Genomic DNA, 23,798 nt, shown 5'->3' with positions numbered 1-23,798 from the left:
ACCAAATATACTATCTAAGTGTGGCATACATGATAAAGGGGAAAGAAAAGCTATACATTACAACAAGAAATTTTAAAAAATGATGTTAGTACCTGTTGTTATACATGAAGCAATTTAACCCTTGCAGGATTGATGAGACCACGTGACACTCATCCTAAGTAGAAAACGTATGTCTTCAAACACTATTTTCTTCAATTTTCTTCAAAACTGTACTACTTGGTATAAATATGTTGTTAGGCAACATCTCAACAATATAACATATATCATTTTTTCATATATATTATATTGTTGTGCATTGCTCCTAACTACTATATACTAAGGGCAATATCTCCGAAACTTCTCAACATATTTTAACGACATAGCGCTCAAATTGAAGAGCATTGCCCCCTTTATGATGCGAGTGCAAGCAGAGTCTTTTACCGTAGAAGAAAAATTACCTTGTATATATAACATTTGGTACTGTTTAACTCTTTTTACAGAATATAACAGATTTTATCCCATAATAAGTCTCATTCCCTCATAACAATATGGCTGACCAATGACAACCGAGGAGTAAGAACATGTGCTATTCAGAACTACATACAGCGCACACGCTAATTGGTGCATTTTCTTTATTTTTTGATGAACAAACAATAATTTCATATTATTAAGGGTTGGAATTCTGCATCACCCTGTATATTTTTTTACACACAACTACCAAATATACTATCTAAGTGTGGCACACATGATAAAGGGGAAAGAAAATCTATACATTACAACAAGAAATTTTAAAAAATGAAGTTAGTACCTGTTGTTATACATGAAGCAATTTAACCCTTGCAGGATTGATGAGACCACGTGACACTCATCCTAAGTAGAAAACGTATGTCTTCAAACACTATTTTCTTCAATTTTCTTCAAAACTGTACTACTTGGTATAAATATGTTGTTAGGCAACATCTCAACAATATAACATATATCATTTTTTCATATATATTATATTGTTGTGCATTGCTCCTAACTACTATATACTAATTGCTATATCTCCGAAACTTCTGAACACATTTTAACGAAATAAACCTCAAAATTGAAGAACATTGCCCCCTTTATGACGTGAGTGAAAGCAGAGTCCCCTACCATAGACGGAAAGTTTCCTTTTATATATAATATATGATACGGTTTAACTCTTTTTACAGAAAATAACAGATTTTATCCCATAATAAGTCTCATTCCCTCATAACAATATGGCTGACCAATGACAACCGAGGAGTAAGAACATGTGCTATTCAGAACTACATAAAGCGCACACGCTAATTGGTGCATTTTCTTTATTTTTTGATGAACAAACAATAATTTCATATTATTAAGGGTTGGAATTCTGCATCACCCTGTATATTTTTTTACACACAACTACCAAATATACTATCTAAGTGTTGCACACATGATAAAGGGGAAAGAAAATCTATACATTACAACAAGAAATTTTAAAAAATGAAGTTAGTACCTGTTGTTATACATGAAGCAATTTAACCCTTGCAGGATTGATGAGACCACGTGACACTCATCCTAAGTAGAAAACGTATGTCTTCAAACACTATTTTCTTCAATTTTCTTCAAAACTGTACTACTTGGTATAAATATGTTGTTAGGCAACATCTCAACAATATAACATATATCATTTTTTCATATATATTATATTATTGTGCATTGCTCCTAACTACTATATACTAAGGGCTATATCTCCGAAACTTCTGAACATATTTTAACTAAAATAAAACTCACATTGAAGAACATTGCCCCCTTTATGATGCGAGTGCAAGCAGAGTCCCCTACCGTAGAAGAAAAGTTACCTTGTATATATAACATTTGGTACTGTTTAACTCTTTTTACAGAATATAACAGATTTTATCCCATAATAAGTCTCATTCCCTCATAACAATATGGCTGACCAATGACAACCGAGGAGTAAGAACATGTGCTATTCAGAACTACATACAGCGCACACGCTAATTGGTGCATTTTCTTTATTTTTTGATGAACAAACAATAATTTCATATTATTAAGGGTTGGAATTCTGCATCACCCTGTATATTTTTTTACACACAACTACCAGATATACTATCTAAGTGTGGCACACATGATAAAGGGGAAATAAAATCTATACATTACAACAAGAAATTTTAAAAAATGAAGTTAGTACCTGTTGTTATACATGAAGCAATTTAACCCTTGCAGGATTGATGAGACCACGTGACACTCATCCTAAGTAGAAAACGTATGTCTTCAAACACTATTTTCTTCAATTTTCTTCAAAACTGTACTACTTGGTATAAATATGTTGTTAGGCAACATCTCAACAATATAACATATTTCATTTTTTCATATATATTATATCGTTGTGCATTGCTCCTAACTACTATATACTAAGGGCTATATCTCCGAAACTTCTCAACATATTTTAACGACATAAAGCTCAAATATAAGAGCATTGCCCCCTTTATGATGCGAGTGCAAGCAGAGTCCTTTACCGTAGAAGAAAAGTTACCTTGTATATATAACATTTGGTACTGTTTAACTCTTTTTACAGAATATAACAGATTTTATCCCATAATAAGTCTCATTCCCTCATAACAATATGGCTGACCAATGACAACCGAGGAGTAAGAACATGTGCTATTCAGAACTACATACAGCGCACACGCTAATTGGTGCATTTTCTTTATTTTTTGATGAACAAACAATAATTTCATATTATTAAGGGTTAGAATTCTGCATCACCCTGTATATTTTTTTACACACAACTACCAAATATACTATCTAAGTGTGGCACACATGATAAAGGGGAAAGAAAATCTATACATTACAACAAGAAATTTTAAAAAATGAAGTTAGTACCTGTTGTTATACATGAAGCAATTTAACCCTTGCAGGATTGATGAGACCACGTGACACTCATCCTAAGTAGAAAATGTATGTCTTCAAACACTATTATCTTCAATTTTTTTCAAAACTGTACTACTTGGTATAAATATGTTGTTAGGCAACATCTCAACAATATAACATATATCATTTTTTCATATATATTATATTGTTGTGCATTGCTCCTAACTACTATATACTAAGGGCAATATCTCCGAAACTTCTCAACATATTTTAACGACATAAAGCTCAAATTGAAGAGCTTTGCCCCCTTTATGATGCGAGTGCAAGCAGAGTCCCTTACCGTAGAAGAAAAGTTACCTTGTATATATAACATTTGGTACTGTTTAACTCTTTTTACAGAATATAACAGATTTTATCCCATAATAAGTCTCATTCCCTCATAACAATAAGGCTGACCAATGACAACCGAGGAGTAAGAACATGTGCAATTCAGAACTACATACAGCGCACACGCTAATTGGTGCTTTTTTTTTTAATTTTTGATGAACAAACAATAATTTCATATTATTAAGGGTTGGAATTCTGCATCACCCTGTATATTTTTTTACACACAACTACCAAATATACTATCTAAGTGTTGCACACATGATAAAGGGGAAATAAAATCTATACATTACAACAAGAAATTTTAAAAAATGAAGTTAGTACCTGTTGTTATACATGAAGCAATTTAACCCTTGCAGGATTGATGAGACCACGTGACACTCATCCTAAGTAGAAAACGTATGTCTTCAAACACTATTTTCTTCAATTTTCTTCAAAACTGTACTACTTGGTATAAATATGTTGTTAGGCAACATCTCAACAATATAACATATATCATTTTTTCATATATATTATATTGTTGTGCATTGCTCCTAACTACTATATACTAACTGCTATATCTCCGAAACTTCTGAACATATTTTAACTAAAACAAAACTCACATTGAAGAACATTGCCCCCTTTATGATGCGAGTGCAAGCAGAGTCCCTTACCGTAGAAGAAAAGTTAGCTTGTATATATAACATTTGGTACTGTTTAACTCTTTTTACAGAATATAACAGATTTTATCCCATAATAAGTCTCATTCCCTCATAACAATATGGCTGACCAATAACAACCGAGGAGTAAGAACATGTGCTATTCAGAACTACATACAGCGCACACGCTAATTGGTGCATTTTCTTTATTTTTTGATGAACAAACACTAATTTCATATTATTAAGGGTTGGAATTCTGCATCACCCTGTATATTTTTTTACACACAACTACCAAATATACTATCTAAGTGTGGCATACATGATAAAGGGGAAATAAAATCTATACATTACAACAAGAAATTTTAAAAAATGATGTTAGTACCTGTTGTTATACATGAAGCAATTTAACCCTTGCAGGATTGATGAGACCACGTGACACTCATCCTAAGTAGAAAACGTATGTCTTCAAACACTATTTTCTTCAATTTTCTTCAAAACTGTACTACTTGGTATAAATATGTTGTTAGGCAACATCTCAACAATATAACATATATCATTTTTTCATATATATTATATTGTTGTGCATTGCCCCTAACTACTATATACTAAGGGCTATATCTCCGAAACAGCTGAACATATTTTAACGACATAGCGCTCAAATTGAAGAGCATTGCCCCCTTTATGATGCGAGTGCAAGCAGAGTCCCTTACCGTAGAAGAAAAATTACCTTGTATATATAACATTTGGTACTGTTTAACTCTTTTTACAGAATATAACAGATTTTATCCCATAATAAGTCTCATTCCCTCATAACAATATGGCTGACCAATGACAACCGAGGAGTAAGAACATGTGCTATTCAGAACTACATACAGCGCACACGCTAATTGGTGCATTTTCTTTATTTTTTGATGAACAAACAATAATTTCATATTATTAAGGGTTGGAATTCTGCATCACCCTGTATATTTTTTTACACACAACTACCAGATATACTATCTAAGTGTGGCACACATGATAAAGGGGAAATAAAATCTATACATTACAACAAGAAATTTTAAAAAATGAAGTTAGTACCTGTTGTTATACATGAAGCAATTTAACCCTTGCAGGATTGATGAGACCACGTGACACTCATCCTAAGTAGAAAACGTACGTCTTCAAACACTATTTTCTTCAATTTTCTTCAAAACTGTACTACTTGGTATAAATATGTTGTTAGGCAACATCTCAACAATATAACATATTTCATTTTTTCATATATATTATATCGTTGTGCATTGCTCCTAACTACTATATACTAAGGGCTATATCTCCGAAACTTCTCAACATATTTTAACGACATAAAGCTCAAATATAAGAGCATTGCCCCCTTTATGATGCGAGTGCAAGCAGAGTCCTTTACCGTAGAAGAAAAGTTACCTTGTATATATAACATTTGGTACTGTTTAACTCTTTTTACAGAATATAACAGATTTTATCCCATAATAAGTCTCATTCCCTCATAACAATATGGCTGACCAATGACAACCGAGGAGTAAGAACATGTGCTATTCAGAACTACATACAGCGCACACGCTAATTGGTGCATTTTCTTTATTTTTTGATGAACAAACAATAATTTCATATTATTAAGGGTTGGAATTCTGCATCACCCTGTATATTTTTTTACACACAACTACCAAATATACTATCTAAGTGTGGCACACATGATAAAGGGGAAAGAAAATCTATACATTACAACAAGAAATTTTAAAAAATGAAGTTAGTACCTGTTGTTATACATGAAGCAATTTAACCCTTGCAGGATTGATGAGACCACGTGACACTCATCCTAAGTAGAAAACGTATGTCTTCAAACACTATTTTCTTCAATTTTTTTCAAAACTGTACTACTTGGTATAAATATGTTGTTAGGCAACATCTCAACAATATAACATATATCATTTTTTCATATATATTATATTGTTGTGCATTGCTCCTAACTACTATATACTAAGGGCAATATCTCCGAAACTTCTCAACATATTTTAACGACATAAAGCTCAAATTGAAGAGCTTTGCCCCCTTTATGATGCGAGTGCAAGCAGAGTCCCTTACCGTAGAAGAAAAGTTACCTTGTATATATAACATTTGGTACTGTTTAACTCTTTTTACAGAATATAACAGATTTTATCCCATAATAAGTCTCATTCCCTCATAACAATAAGGCTGACCAATGACAACCGAGGAGTAAGAACATGTGCAATTCAGAACTACATAACAGCGCACACGCTAATTGGTGCATTTTCTTTAATTTTTGATGAACAAACAATAATTTCATATTATTAAGGGTTGGAATTCTGCATCACCCTGTATATTTTTTTACACACAACTACCAAATATACTATCTAAGTGTTGCACACATGATAAAGGGGAAATAAAATCTATACATTACAACAAGAAATTTTAAAAAATGAAGTTAGTACCTGTTGTTATACATGAAGCAATTTAACCCTTGCAGGATTGATGAGACCACGTGACACTCATCCTAAGTAGAAAACGTATGTCTTCAAACACTATTTTCTTCAATTTTCTTCAAAACTGTACTACTTGGTATAAATATGTTGTTAGGCAACATCTCAACAATATAACATATATCATTTTTTCATATATATTATATTGTTGTGCATTGCTCCTAACTACTATATACTAAGGGCTATATCTCCGAAACTTCTGAACATATTTTAACTAAAATAAAACTCACATTGAAGAGCATTGCCCCCTTTATGATGCGAGTGCAAGCAGAGTCCCCTACCGTAGAAGAAAAGTTACCTTGTATATATAACATTTGGTACTGTTTAACTCTTTTTACAGAATATAACAGATTTTATCCCATAATAAGTCTCATTCCCTCATAACAATATGGCTGACCAATGACAACCGAGGAGTAAGAACATGTGCTATTCAGAACTACATACAGCGCACACGCTATTTGGTGCATTTTCTTTATTTTTTGATGAACAAACAATAATTTCATATTATTAAGGGTTGGAATTCTGCATCACCCTGTATATTTTTTTACACACAACTACCAAATATACTATCTAAGTGTGGCACACATGATAAAGGGGAAAGAAAATCTATACATTACAACAAGAAATTTTAAAAAATGAAGTTAGTACCTGTTGTTATACATGATGCAATTTAACCCTTGCAGGATTGATGAGACCACGTGACACTCATCCTAAGTAGAAAACGTATGTCTTCAAACACTATTTTCTTCAATTTTCTTCAAAACTGTACTACTTGGTATAAATATGTTGTTAGGCAACATCTCAACAATATAACATATTTCATTTTTTCATATATATTATATTGTTGTGCATTGCTCCTAACTACTATATACTAAGGGCTATATCTCCGAAACTTCTCAACATATTTTAACGACATAAAGCTCAAATTGAAGAGCATTGCCCCCTTTATGATGCGAGTGCAAGCAGAATCCCCTACCATAGACGGAAAGTTACCTTGTATATATAACATTTGGTACTGTTTAACTTTTTTACAGAATATAACAGATTTTATCCCATAATAAGTCTCATTCCCTCATAACAATAAGGCTGACCAATGACAACCGAGGAGTAAGAACATGTGCAATTCAGAACTACATAAAGCGCACACGCTAATTGGTGCATTTTCTTTATTTTTTGATGAACAAACAATAATTTCATATTATTAAGGGTTGGAATTCTGCATCACCCTGTATATTTTTTTACACACAACTACCAAATATACTATCTAAGTGTTGCACACATGATAAAGGGGAAATAAAATCTATACATTACAACAAGAAATTTTAAAAAATGAAGTTAGTACCTGTTGTTATACATGAAGCAATTTAACCCTTGCAGGATTGATGAGACCACGTGACACTCATCCTAAGTAGAAAACGTATGTCTTCAAACACTATTTTCTTCAATTTTCTTCAAAACTGTATTCTTTGGTATAAATATGTTGTTAGGCATCATCTCAACAATATAACATATGTCATTTTTCATATATATTATATTGTTGTGCATTGCTCCTAACTACTATATACTAAGGGCTATATCTCCGAAACTTCTGAACATATTTTAACGACATAAAGCTCAAATATAAGAGCATTGCCCCCTTTATGATGCGAGTGCAAGCAGAGTCCTTTACCGTAGAAGAAAAGTTACCTTGTATATATAACATTTGGTACTGTTTAACTCTTTTTACAGAATATAACAGATTTTATCCCATAATAAGTCTCATTCCCTCATAACAATAAGGCTGACCAATGACAACCGAGGAGTAAGAACATGTGCAATTCAGAACTACATAAAGCGCACACGCTAATTGGTGCATTTTCTTTATTTTTTGATGAACAAACAATAATTTCATATTATTAAGGGTTGGAATTCTGCATCACCCTGTATATTTTTTTACACACAACTACCAAATATACTATCTAAGTGTTGCACACATGGTAAAGGGGAAATAAAATCTATACATTACAACAAGAAATTTTAAAAAATGAAGTTAGTACCTGTTGTTATACATGAAGCAATTTAACCCTTGCAGGATTGATGAGACCACGTGACACTCATCCTAAGTAGAAAACGTATGTCTTCAAACACTATTTTCTTCAATTTTCTTCAAAACTGTATTCTTTGGTATAAATATGTTGTTAGGCAACATCTCAACAATATAACATATGTCATTTTTCATACATATTATATTGTTGTGTATTGCTTCTAACTACTATATACTAAGGGCTATATCTCCGAAACTTCTGAACATATTTTAACGAAATAAAGCTCACATTGAAGAACATTGCCCCCTTTATGATGCGAGTGCAAGCAGAGTCCCCTACCGTAGAAGGAAAGTTACCTTGTATATATAACATTTGGTACTGTTTAACTCTTTTTACAGAATATAACAGATTTTATCCCATAATAAGTCTCATTCCCTCATAACAATATGGCTGACCAATGACAACCGAGGAGTAAGAACATGTGCAATTCAGAACTACATACAGCGCACACGCTAATTGGTGCATTTTCTTTATTTTTTGATGAACAAACAATAATTTCATATTAATAAGGGTTGGAATTCTGCATCACCCTGTATATTTTTTTACACACAACTACCAAATATACTATCTAAGTGTGGCACACATGATAAAGGGGAAAGAAAATCTATACATTACAACAAGAAATTTTAAAAAATGAAGTTAGTACCTGTTGTTATACATGAAGCAATTTAACCCTTGCAGGATTGATGAGACCACGTGACACTCATCCTAAGTAGAAAACGTATGTCTTCAAACACTATTTTCTTCAATTTTCTTCAAAACTGTACTACTTGGTATAAATATGTTGTTAGGCAACATCTCAACAATATAACATATATCATTTTTTCATATATATTATATTGTTGTGCATTGCTCCTAACTACTATATACTAAAGGCAATATCTCCGAAACTTCTCAACATATTTTAACGACATAAAGCTCAAATTGAAGAGCTTTGCCCCCTTTATGATGCGAGTGCAAGCAGAGTCCCTTACCGTAGAAGAAAAGTTACCTTGTATATATAACATTTGGTACTGTTTAACTCTTTTTACAGAATATAACAGATTTTATCCCATAATAAGTCTCATTCCCTCATAACAATAAGGCTGACCAATGACAACCGAGGAGTAAGAACATGTGCAATTCAGAACTACATACAGCGCACACGCTAATTGGTGCATTTTCTTTAATTTCTGATGAACAAACAATAATTTCATATTATTAAGGGTTGGAATTCTGCATCACCCTGTATATTTTTTTACACACAACTACCAAATATACTATCTAAGTGTTGCACACATGATAAAGGGGAAAGAAAATCTATACATTACAACAAGAAATTTTAAAAAATGAAGTTAGTACCTGTTGTTATACATGAAGCAATTTAACCCTTGCAGGATTGATGAGACCACGTGACACTCATCCTAAGTAGAAAACGTATGTCTTCAAACACTATTTTCTTCAATTTTCTTCAAAACTGTACTACTTGGTATAAATATGTTCTTAGGCAACATCTCAACAATATAACATATATCATTTTTTCATATATATTATATTGTTGTGCATTGCTCCTAACTACTATATACTAAGGGCTATATCTCCGAAACTTCTGAACATATTTTAACTAAAATAAAACTCACATTGAAGAACATTGCCCCCTTTATGATGCGAGTGCAAGCAGAGTCCCCTACCGTAGAAGAAAAGTTAGCTTGCATATATAACATTTGGTACTGTTTAACTCTTTTTACAGAATATAACAGATTTTATCCCATAATAAGTCTCATTCCCTCATAACAATATGGCTGACCAATGACAACCGAGGAGTAAGAACATGTGCTATTCAGAACTACATACAGCGCACACGCTAATTGGTGCATTTTCTTTATTTTTTGATGAACAAACAATAATTTCATATTATTAAGGGTTGGAATTCTGCATCACCCTGTATATTTTTTTACACACAACTACCAAATATACTATCTAAGTGTGGCACACATGATAAAGGGGAAAGAAAATCTATACATTACAACAAGAAATTTTAAAAAATGATGTTAGTACCTGTTGTTATACATGAAGCAATTTAACCCTTGCAGGATTGATGAGACCACGTGACACTCATCCTAAGTAGAAAACGTATGTCTTCAAACACTATTTTCTTCAATTTTCTTCAAAACTGTACTACTTGGTATAAATATGTTGTTAGGCAACATCTCAACAATATAACATATATCATTTTTTCATATATATTATATTGTTGTGCATTGCTCCTAACTACTATATACTAAGGGCTATATCTCCGAAACTTCTGAACATATTTTAACTAAAATAAAACTCACATTGAAGAACATTGCCCCCTTTATGATGCGAGTGCAAGCAGAGTCCCCTACCGTAGAAGAAAAGTTACCTTGTATATATAACATTTGGTACTGTTTAACTCTTTTTACAGAATATAACAGATTTTATCCCATAATAAGTCTCATTCCCTCATAACAATATGGCTGACCAATGACAACCGAGGAGTAAGAACATGTGCTATTCAGAACTACATACAGCGCACACGCTAATTGGTGCATTTTCTTTATTTTTTGATGAACAAACAATAATTTCATATTATTAAGGGTTGGAATTCTGCATCACCCTGTATATTTTTTTACACACAACTACCAAATATACTATCTAAGTGTTGCACACATGATAAAGGGGAAATAAAATCTATACATTACAACAAGAAATTTTAAAAAATGAAGTTAGTACCTGTTGTTATACATGAAGCAATTTAACCCTTGCAGGATTGATGAGACCACGTGACACTCATCCTAAGTAGAAAACGTATGTCTTCAAACACTATTTTCTTCAATTTTCTTCAAAACTGTACTACTTGGTATAAATATGTTGTTAGGCAACATCTCAACAATATAACATATTTCATTTTTTCATATATATTATATCGTTGTGCATTGCTCCTAACTACTATATACTAAGGGCTATATCTCCGAAACTTCTCAACATATTTTAACGACATAAAGCTCAAATTGAAGAGCATTGCCCCCTTTATGATGCGAGTGCAAGCAGAATCCCTTACCATAGACGGAAAGTTACCTTGTATATATAACATTTGGTACTGTTTAACTCTTTTTACAGAATATAACAGATTTTATCCCATAATAAGTCTCATTCCCTCATAACAATAAGGCTGACCAATGACAACCGAGGAGTAAGATAATGTGCAATTCAGAACTACATACAGCGCACACGCTAATTGGTGCATTTTCTTTATTTTTTGATGAACAAACAATAATTTCATATTATTAAGGGTTGGAATTCTGCATCACCCTGTATATTTTTTTACACACAACTACCAAATATACTATCTAAGTGTTGCACACATGATAAAGGGGAAATAAAATCTATACATTACAACAAGAAATTTTAAAAAATGAAGTTAGTACCTGTTGTTATACATGAAGCAATTTAACCCTTGCAGGATTGATGAGACCACGTGACACTCATCCTAAGTAGAAAACGTATGTCTTCAAACACTATTTTCTTCAATTTTCTTCAAAACTGTATTCTTTGGTATAAATATGTTGTTAGGCAACATCTCAACAATATAACATATGTCATCTTTCATATATATTATATTGTTGTGCATTGCTCCTAACTACTATATACTAAGGGCTATATCTCCGAAACTTCTGAACATATTTTAACGACATAAAGCTCAAATATAAGAGCATTGCCCCCTTTATGATGCGAGTGCAAACAGAGTCCTTTACCGTAGAAGAAAAGTTACCTTGTATATATAACATTTGGTACTGTTTAATTCTTTTTACAGAATATAACAGATTTTATCCCATAATAAGTCTCATTCCCTCATAACAATAAGGCTGACCAATGACAACCGAGGAGTAAGAACATGTGCAATTCAGAACTACATAAAGCGCACACGCTAATTGGTGCATTTTCTTTATTTTTTGATGAACAAACAATAATTTCATATTATTAAGGGTTGGAATTCTGCATCACCCTGTATATTTTTTTACACACAACTACCAAATATACTATCTAAGTGTTGCACACATGATAAAGGGGAAATAAAATCTATACATTACAACAAGAAATTTTAAAAAATGAAGTTAGTACCTGTTGTTATACATGAAGCAATTTAACCCTTGCAGGATTGATGAGACCACGTGACACTCATCCTAAGTAGAAAACGTATGTCTTCAAACACTATTTTCTTCAATTTTCTTCAAAACTGTACTACTTGGTATAAATATGTTGTTAGGCAACATCTCAACAATATAACATATATCATTTTTTCATATATATTATATTGTTGTGCATTGCTCCTAACTACTATATACTAAGGGCTATATCTCCGAAACTTCTGAACATATTTTAACTAAAATAAAACTCAGATTGAAGAGCATTGCCCCCTTTATGATGCGAGTGCAAGCAGAGTCCCCTACCGTAGAAGAAAAGTTACCTTGTATATATAACATTTGGTACTGTTTAACTCTTTTTACAGAATATAACAGATTTTATCCCATAATAAGTCTCATTCCCTCATAACAATATGGCTGACCAATGACAACCGAGGAGTAAGAACATGTGCTATTCAGAACTACATACAGCGCACACGCTAATTGGTGCATTTTCTTTATTTTTTGATGAACAAACAATAATTTCATATTATTAAGGGTTGGAATTCTGCATCACCCTGTATATTTTTTTACACACAACTACCAAATATACTATCTAAGTGTGGCACACATGATAAAGGGGAAAGAAAATCTATACATTACAACAAGAAATTTTAAAAAATGAAGTTAGTACCTGTTGTTATACATGAAGCAATTTAACCCTTGCAGGATTGATGAGACCACGTGACACTCATCCTAAGTAGAAAACGTATGTCTTCAAACACTATTTTCTTCAATTTTCTTCAAAACTGTACTACTTGGTATAAATATGTTGTTAGGCAACATCTCAACAATATAACATATTTCATTTTTTCATATATATTATATTGTTGTGCATTGCTCCTAACTACTATATACTAAGGGCTATATCTCCGAAACTTCTCAACATATTTTAACGACATAAAGCTCAAATTGAAGAGCATTGCCCCCTTTATGATGCGAGTGCAAGCAGAATCCCCTACCGTAGACGGAAAGTTACCTTGTATATATAACATTTGGTACTGTTTAACTCTTTTTACAGAATATAACAGATTTTATCCCATAATAAGTCTCATTCCCTCATAACAATAAGGCTGACCAATGACAACCGAGGAGTAAGAACATGTGCAATTCAGAACTACATACAGCGCACACGCTAATTGGTGCATTTTCTTTATTTTTTGATGAACAAACAATAATTTCATATTATTAAGGGTTGGAATTCTGCATCACCCTGTATATTTTTTTACACACAACTACCAAATATACTATCTAAGTGTTGCACACATGATAAAGGGGAAATAAAATCTATACATTACAACAAGAAATTTTAAAAAATGAAGTTAGTACCTGTTGTTATACATGAAGCAATTTAACCCTTGCAGGATTGATGAGACCACGTGACACTCATCCTAAGTAGAAAACGTATGTCTTCAAACACTATTTTCTTCAATTTTCTTCAAAACTGTATTCTTTGGTATAAATATGTTGTTAGGCAACATCTCAACAATATAACATATGTCATTTTTCATATATATTATATTGTTGTGCATTGCTCCTAACTACTATATACTAAGGGCTATATCTCCGAAACTTCTGAACATATTTTAACGACATAAAGCTCAAATATAAGAGCATTGCCCCCTTTATGATGCGAGTGCAAGCAGAGTCCTTTACCGTAGAAGAAAAGTTACCTTGTATATATAACATTTGGTACTGTTTAACTCTTTTTACAGAATATAACAGAATTTATCCCATAATAAGTCTCATTCTCTCATAACAATAAGGCTGACCAATGACAACCGAGGAGTAAGAACATGTGCAATTCAGAACTGCATAAAGCGCACACGCTAATTGGTGCATTTTCTTTATTTTTTGATGAACAAACAATAATTTCATATTATTAAGGGTTGGAATTCTGCATCACCCTGTATATTTTTTTACACACAACTACCAAATATACTATCTAAGTGTTGCACACATGATAAAGGGGAAATAAAATCTATACATTACAACAAGAAATTTTAAAAAATGAAGTTAGTACCTGTTGTTATACATGAAGCAATTTAACCCTTGCAGGATTGATGAGACCACGTGACACTCATCCTAAGTAGAAAACGTATGTCTTCAAACACTATTTTCTTCAATTTTCTTCAAAACTGTATTCTTTGGTATAAATATGTTGTTAGGCAACATCTCAACAATATAACATATGTCATTTTTCATACATATTATATTGTTGTGTATTGCTTCTAACTACTATATACTAAGGGCTATATCTCCGAAACTTCTGAACATATTTTAACGAAATAAAGCTCACATTGAAGAACATTGCCCCCTTTATGATGCGAGTGCAAGCAGAGTCCCCTACCGTAGAAGAAAAGTTACCTTGTATATATAACATTTGGTACTGTTTAACTCTTTTTACAGAATATAACAGATTTTATCCCATAATAAGTCTCATTCCCTCATAACAATATGGCTGACCAATGACAACCGAGGAGTAAGAACATGTGCAATTCAGAACTACATACAGCGCACACGCTAATTGGTGCATTTTCTTTATTTTTTGATGAACAAACAATAATTTCATATTAATAAGGGTTGGAATTCTGCATCACCCTGTATATTTTTTTACACACAACTACCAAATATACTATCTAAGTGTGGCACACATGATAAAGGGGAAAGAAAATCTATACATTACAACAAGAAATTTTAAAAAATGAAGTTAGTACCTGTTGTTATACATGAAGCAATTTAACCCTTGCAGGATTGATGAGACCACGTGACACTCATCCTAAGTAGAAAACGTATGTCTTCAAACACTATTTTCTTCAATTTTCTTCAAAACTGTACTACTTGGTATAAATATGTTGTTAGGCAACATCTCAACAATATAACATATATCATTTTTTCATATATATTATATTGTTGTGCATTGCTCCTAACTACTATATACTAAAGGCAATATCTCCGAAACTTCTCAACATATTTTAACGACATAAAGCTCAAATTGAAGAGCTTTGCCCCCTTTATGATGCGAGTGCAAGCAGAGTCCCTTACCGTAGAAGAAAAGTTACCTTGTATATATAACATTTGGTACTGTTTAACTCTTTTTACAGAATATAACAGATTTTATCCCATAATAAGTCTCATTCCCTCATAACAATAAGGCTGACCAATGACAACCGAGGAGTAAGAACATGTGCAATTCAGAACTACATACAGCGCACACGCTAATTGGTGCATTTTCTTTAATTTCTGATGAACAAACAATAATTTCATATTATTAAGGGTTGGAATTCTGCATCACCCTGTATATTTTTTTACACACAACTACCAAATATACTATCTAAGTGTTGCACACATGATAAAGGGGAAAGAAAATCTATACATTACAACAAGAAATTTTAAAAAATGAAGTTAGTACCTGTTGTTATACATGAAGCAATTTAACCCTTGCAGGATTGATGAGACCACGTGACACTCATCCTAAGTAGAAAACGTATGTCTTCAAACACTATTTTCTTCAATTTTCTTCAAAACTGTACTACTTGGTATAAATATGTTGTTAGGCAACATCTCAACAATATAACATATATCATTTTTTCATATATATTATATTGTTGTGCATTGCTCCTAACTACTATATACTAAGGGCTATATCTCCGAAACTTCTGAACATATTTTAACTAAAATAAAACTCACATTGAAGAACATTGCCCCCTTTATGATGCGAGTGCAAGCAGAGTCCCCTACCGTAGAAGAAAAGTTAGCTTGTATATATAACATTTGGTACTGTTTAACTCTTTTTACAGAATATAACAGATTTTATCCAATAATAAGTCTCATTCCCTCATAACAATATGGCTGACCAATGACAACCGAGGAGTAAGAACATGTGCTATTCAGAACTACATACAGCGCACACGCTAATTGGTGCATTTTCTTTATTTTTTGATGAACAAACAATAATTTCATATTATTAAGGGTTGGAATTCTGCATCACCCTGTATATTTTTTTACACACAACTACCAAATATACTATCTAAGTGTGGCACACATGATAAAGGGGAAAGAAAATCTATACATTACAACAAGAAATTTTAAAAAATGATGTTAGTACCTGTTGTTATACATGAAGCAATTTAACCCTTGCAGGATTGATGAGACCACGTGACACTCATCCTAAGTAGAAAATGTATGTCTTCAAACACTATTTTCTTCAATTTTCTTCAAAACTGTACTACTTGGTATAAATATGTTGTTAGGCAACATCTCAACAATATAACATATATCATTTTTTCATATATATTATATTGTTGTGCATTGCTCCTAACTACTATATACTAAGGGCTATATCTCCGAAACTTCTGAACATATTTTAACTAAAATAAAACTCACATTGAAGAACATTGCCCCCTTTATGATGCGAGTGCAAGCAGAGTCCCCTACCGTAGAAGAAAAGTTACCTTGTATATATAACATTTGGTACTGTTTAACTCTTTTTACAGAATATAACAGATTTTATCCCATAATAAGTCTCATTCCCTCATAACAATATGGCTGACCAATGACAACCGAGGAGTAAGAACATGTGCTATTCAGAACTACATACAGCGCACACGCTAATTGGTGCATTTTCTTTATTTTTTGATGAACAAACAATAATTTCATATTATTAAGGGTTGGAATTCTGCATCACCCTGTATATTTTTTTACACACAACTACCAAATATACTATCTAAGTGTTGCACACATGATAAAGGGGAAATAAAATCTATACATTACAACAAGAAATTTTAAAAAATGAAGTTAGTACCTGTTGTTATACATGAAGCAATTTAACCCTTGCAGGATTGATGAGACCACGTGACACTCATCCTAAGTAGAAAACGTATGTCTTCAAACACTATTTTCTTCAATTTTCTTCAAAACTGTACTACTTGGTATAAATATGTTGTTAGGCAACATCTCAACAATATAACATATTTCATTTTTTCATATATATTATATCGTTGTGCATTGCTCCTAACTACTATATACTAAGGGCTATATCTCCGAAACTTCTCAACATATTTTAACGACATAAAGCTCAAATTGAAGAGCATTGCCCCCTTTATGATGCGAGTGCAAGCAGAATCCCTTACCGTAGACGGAAAGTTACCTTGTATATATAACATTTGGTACTGTTTAACTCTTTTTACAGAATATAACAGATTTTATCCCATAATAAGTCTCATTCCCTCATAACAATAAGGCTGACCAATGACAACCGAGGAGTAAGATAATGTGCAATTCAGAACTACATACAGCGCACACGCTAATTGGTGCATTTTCTTTATTTTTTGATGAACAAACAATAATTTCATATTATTAAGGGTTGGAATTCTGCATCACCCTGTATATTTTTTTACACACAACTACCAAATATACTATCTAAGTGTTGCACACATGATAAAGGGGAAATAAAATCTATACATTACAACAAGAAATTTTAAAAAATGAAGTTAGTACCTGTTGTTATACATGAAGCAATTTAACCCTTGCAGGATTGATGAGACCACGTGACACTCATCCTAAGTAGAAAACGTATGTCTTCAAACACTATTTTCTTCAATTTTCTTCAAAACTGTATTCTTTGGTATAAATATGTTGTTAGGCAACATCTCAACAATATAACATATGTCATCTTTCATATATATTATATTGTTGTGCATTGCTCCTAACTACTATATACTAAGGGCTATATCTCCGAAACTTCTGAACATATTTTAACGACATAAAGCTCAAATATAAGAGCATTGCCCCCTTTATGATGCGAGTGCAAACAGAGTCCTTTACCGTAGAAGAAAAGTTACCTTGTATATATAACATTTGGTACTGTTTAATTCTTTTTACAGAATATAACAGATTTTATCCCATAATAAGTCTCATTCCCTCATAACAATAAGGCTGACCAATGACAACCGAGGAGTAAGAACATGTGCAATTCAGAACTACATAAAGCGCACACGCTAATTGGTGCATTTTCTTTATTTTTTGATGAACAAACAATAATTTCATATTATTAAGGGTTGGAATTCTGCATCACCCTGTATATTTTTTTACACACAACTACCAAATATACTATCTAAGTGTTGCACACATGATAAAGGGGAAATAAAATCTATACATTACAACAAGAAATTTTAAAAAATGAAGTTAGTACCTGTTGTTATACATGAAGCAATTTAACCCTTGCAGGATTGATGAGACCACGTGACACTCATCCTAAGTAGAAAACGTATGTCTTCAAACACTATTTTCTTCAATTTTCTTCAAAACTGTACTACTTGGTATAAATATGTTGTTAGGCAACATCTCAACAATATAACATATATCATTTTTTCATATATATTATATTGTTGTGCATTGCTCCTAACTACTATATACTAAGGGCTATATCTCCGAAACTTCTGAACATATTTTAACTAAAATAAAACTCAGATTGAAGAGCATTGCCCCCTTTATGATGCGAGTGCAAGCAGAGTCCCCTACCGTAGAAGAAAAGTTACCTTGTATATATAACATTTGGTACTGTTTAACTCTTTTTACAGAATATAACAGATTTTATCCCATAATAAGTCTCATTCCCTCATAACAATATGGCTGACCAATGACAACCGAGGAGTAAGAACATGAGCTATTCAGAACTACATACAGCGCACACGCTAATTGGTGCATTTTCTTTATTTTTTGATGAACAAACAATAATTTCATATTATTAAGGGTTGGAATTCTGCATCACCCTGTATATTTTTTTACACACAACTACCAAATATACTATCTAAGTGTGGCACACATGATAAAGGGGAAAGAAAATCTATACATTACAACAAGAAATTTTAAAAAATGAAGTTAGTACCTGTTGTTATACATGAAGCAATTTAACCCTTGCAGGATTGATGAGACCACGTGACACTCATCCTAAGTAGAAAACGTATGTCTTCAAACACTATTTTCTTCAATTTTCTTCAAAACTGTACTACTTGGTATAAATATGTTGTTAGGCAACATCTCAACAATATAACATATTTCATTTTTTCATATATATTATATTGTTGTATATTGCTCCTAACTACTATATACTAAGGGCTATATCTCCGAAACTTCTCAACATATTTTAACGACATAAAGCTCAAATTGAAGAGCATTGCCCCCTTTATGATGCGAGTGCAAGCAGAATCCCCTACCATAGACGGAAAGTTACCTTGTATATATAACATTTGGTACTGTTTAACTCTTTTTACAGAATATAACAGATTTTATCCCATAATAAGTCTCATTCCCTCATAACAATAAGGCTGACCAATGACAACCGAGGAGTAAGAACATGTGCAATTCAGAACTACATACAGCGCACACGCTAATTGGTGCATTTTCTTTATTTTTTGATGAACAAACAATAATTTCATATTATTAAGGGTTGGAATTCTGCATCACCCTGTATATTTTTTTACACACAACTACCAAATATACTATCTAAGTGTTGCACACATGATAAAGGGGAAATAAAATCTATACATTACAACAAGAAATTTTAAAAAATGAAGTTAGTACCTGTTGTTATACATGAAGCAATTTAACCCTTGCAGGATTGATGAGACCACGTGACACTCATCCTAAGTAGAAAACGTATGTCTTCAAACACTATTTTCTTCAATTTTCTTCAAAACTGTATTCTTTGGTATAAATATGTTGTTAGGCAACATCTCAACAATATAACATATGTCATTTTTCATATATATTATATTGTTGTGCATTGCTCCTAACTACTATATACTAAGGGCTATATCTCCGAAACTTCTGAACATATTTTAACGACATAAAGCTCAAATATAAGAGCATTGCCCCCTTTATGATGCGAGTGCAAGCAGAGTCCTTTACCGTAGAAGAAAAGTTACCTTGTATATATAACATTTGGTACTGTTTAACTCTTTTTACAGAATATAACAGATTTTATCCCATAATAAGTCTCATTCCCTCATAACAATAAGGCTGACCAATGACAACCGAGGAGTAAGAACATGTGCAATTCAGAACTGCATAAAGCGCACACGCTAATTGGTGCATTTTCTTTATTTTTTGATGAACAAACAATAATTTCATATTATTAAGGGTTGGAATTCTGCATCACCCTGTATATTTTTTTACACACAACTACCAAATATACTATCTAAGTGTTGCACACATGATAAAGGGGAAATAAAATCTATACATTACAACAAGAAATTTTAAAAAATGAAGTTAGTACCTGTTGTTATACATGAAGCAATTTAACCCTTGCAGGATTGATGAGACCACGTGACACTCATCCTAAGTAGAAAACGTATGTCTTCAAACACTATTTTCTTCAATTTTCTTCAAAACTGTATTCTTTGGTATAAATATGTTGTTAGGCAACATCTCAACAATATAACATATGTCATTTTTCATACATATTATATTGTTGTGTATTGCTTCTAACTACTATATACTAAGGGCTATATCTCCGAAACTTCTGAACATATTTTAACGAAATAAAGCTCACATTGAAGAACATTGCCCCCTTTATGATGCGAGTGCAAGCAGAGTCCCCTACCGTAGAAGAAAAGTTACCTTGTATATATAACATTTGGTACTGTTTAACTCTTTTTACAGAATATAACAGATTTTATCCCATAATAAGTCTCATTCCCTCATAACAATAAGGCTGACCAATGACAACCGAGGAGTAAGAACATGTGCAATTCAGAACTACATACAGCGCACACGCTAATTGGTGCATTTTCTTTATTTTTTGATGAACAAACAATAATTTCATATTATTAAGGGTTGGAATTCTGCATCACCCTGTATATTTTTTTACACACAACTACCAAATATACTATCTAAGTGTTGCACACATGATAAAGGGGAAAGAAAATCTATACATTACAACAAGAAATTTTAAAAAATGAAGTTAGTACCTGTTGTTATACATGAAGCAATTTAACCCTTGCAGGATTGATGAGACCACGTGACACTCATCCTAAGTAGAAAACGTATGTCTTCAAACACTATTTTCTTCAATTTTCTTCAAAACTGTATTCTTTAGTATAAATATGTTGTTAGGCATCATCTCAACAATATAACATATGTCATTTTTCATATATATTATATTGTTGTTCATTGCTTCTAACTACTATATACTAAGGGCTATATCTCCGAAACTTCTGAACATATTTTAACGACATAAAGCTCAAATATAAGAGCATTGCCCCCTTTATGATGCGAGAGCAAGCAGAGTCCTTTACCGTAGAAGAAAAGTTACCTTGTATATATAATATTTGGTACTGTTTAACTCTTTTTACAGAATATAACAGATTTTATCCCATAATAAGTCTCATTCCCTCATAACAATAAGGCTGACCAATGACAACCGAGGAGTAAGAACATGTGCAATTCAGAACTACATAAAGCGCACACGCTAATTGGTGCATTTTCTTTATTTTTTGATGAACAAACAATAATTTCATATTATTAAGGGTTGGAATTCTGCATCACCCTGTATATTTTTTTACACACAACTACCAAATATACTATCTAAGTGTTGCACACATGGTAAAGGGGAAATAAAATCTATACATTACAACAAGAAATTTTAAAAAATGAAGTTAGTACCTGTTGTTATACATGAAGCAATTTAACCCTTGCAGGATTGATGAGACCACGTGACACTCATCCTAAGTAGAAAACGTATGTCTTCAAACACTATTTTCTTCAATTTTCTTCAAAACTGTATTCTTTGGTATAAATATGTTGTTAGGCAACATCTCAACAATATAACATATGTCATTTTTCATACATATTATATTGTTGTGTATTGCTTCTAACTACTATATACTAAGGGCTATATCTCCGAAACTTCTGAACATATTTTAACGAAATAAAGCTCACATTGAAGAACATTGCCCCCTTTATGATGCGAGTGCAAGCAGAGTCCCCTACCGTAGAAGGAAAGTTACCTTGTATATATAACATTTGGTACTGTTTAACTCTTTTTACAGAATATAACAGATTTTATCCCATAATAAGTCTCATTCCCTCATAACAATATGGCTGACCAATGACAACCGAGAAGTAAGAACATGTGCAATTCAGAACTACATACAGCGCACACGCTAATTGGTGCATTTTCTTTATTTTTTGATGAACAAACAATAATTTCATATTAATAAGGGTTGGAATTCTGCATCACCCTGTATATTTTTTTACACACAACTACCAAATATACTATCTAAGTGTGGCACACATGATAAAGGGGAAAGAAAATCTATACATTACAACAAGAAATTTTAAAAAATGAAGTTAGTACCTGTTGTTATACATGAAGCAATTTAACCCTTGCAGGATTGATGAGACCACGTGACACTCATCCTAAGTAGAAAACGTATGTCTTCAAACACTATTTTCTTCAATTTTCCTCAAAACTGTACTACTTGGTATAAATATGTTGTTAGGCAACATCTCAACAATATAACATATATCATTTTTTCATATATATTATATTGTTGTGCATTGCTCCTAACTACTATATACTAAGGGCAATATCTCCGAAACTTCTCAACATATTTTAACGACATAAAGCTCAAATTGAAGAGCTTTGCCCCCTTTATGATGCGAGTGCAAGCAGAGTCCCTTACCGTAGAAGAAAAGTTACCTTGTATATATAACATTTGGTACTGTTTAACTCTTTTTACAGAATATAACAGATTTTATCCCATAATAAGTCTCATTCCCTCATAACAATAAGGCTGACCAATGACAACCGAGGAGTAAGAACATGTGCAATTCAGAACTACATACAGCGCACACGCTAATTGGTGCATTTTCTTTAATTTCTGATGAACAAACAATAATTTCATATTATTAAGGGTTGGAATTCTGCATCACCCTGTATATTTTTTTACACACAACTACCAAATATACTATCTAAGTGTTGCACACATGATAAAGGGGAAAGAAAATCTATACATTACAACAAGAAATTTTAAAAAATGAAGTTAGTACCTGTTGTTATACATGAAGCAATTTAACCCTTGCAGGATTGATGAGACCACGTGACACTCATCCTAAGTAGAAAAC

Source organism: Thermobia domestica, chromosome 2 (assembly GCF_964235325.1).
Source record: "Thermobia domestica chromosome 2, izTheDome1.hap1.1, whole genome shotgun sequence".
NCBI classification, from domain to species: Eukaryota; Metazoa; Arthropoda; class Insecta; order Zygentoma; family Lepismatidae; genus Thermobia; species Thermobia domestica.
The sequence above is the reverse complement of the archived record's forward strand: the minus strand, read 5'-3'. Positions refer to the sequence as shown.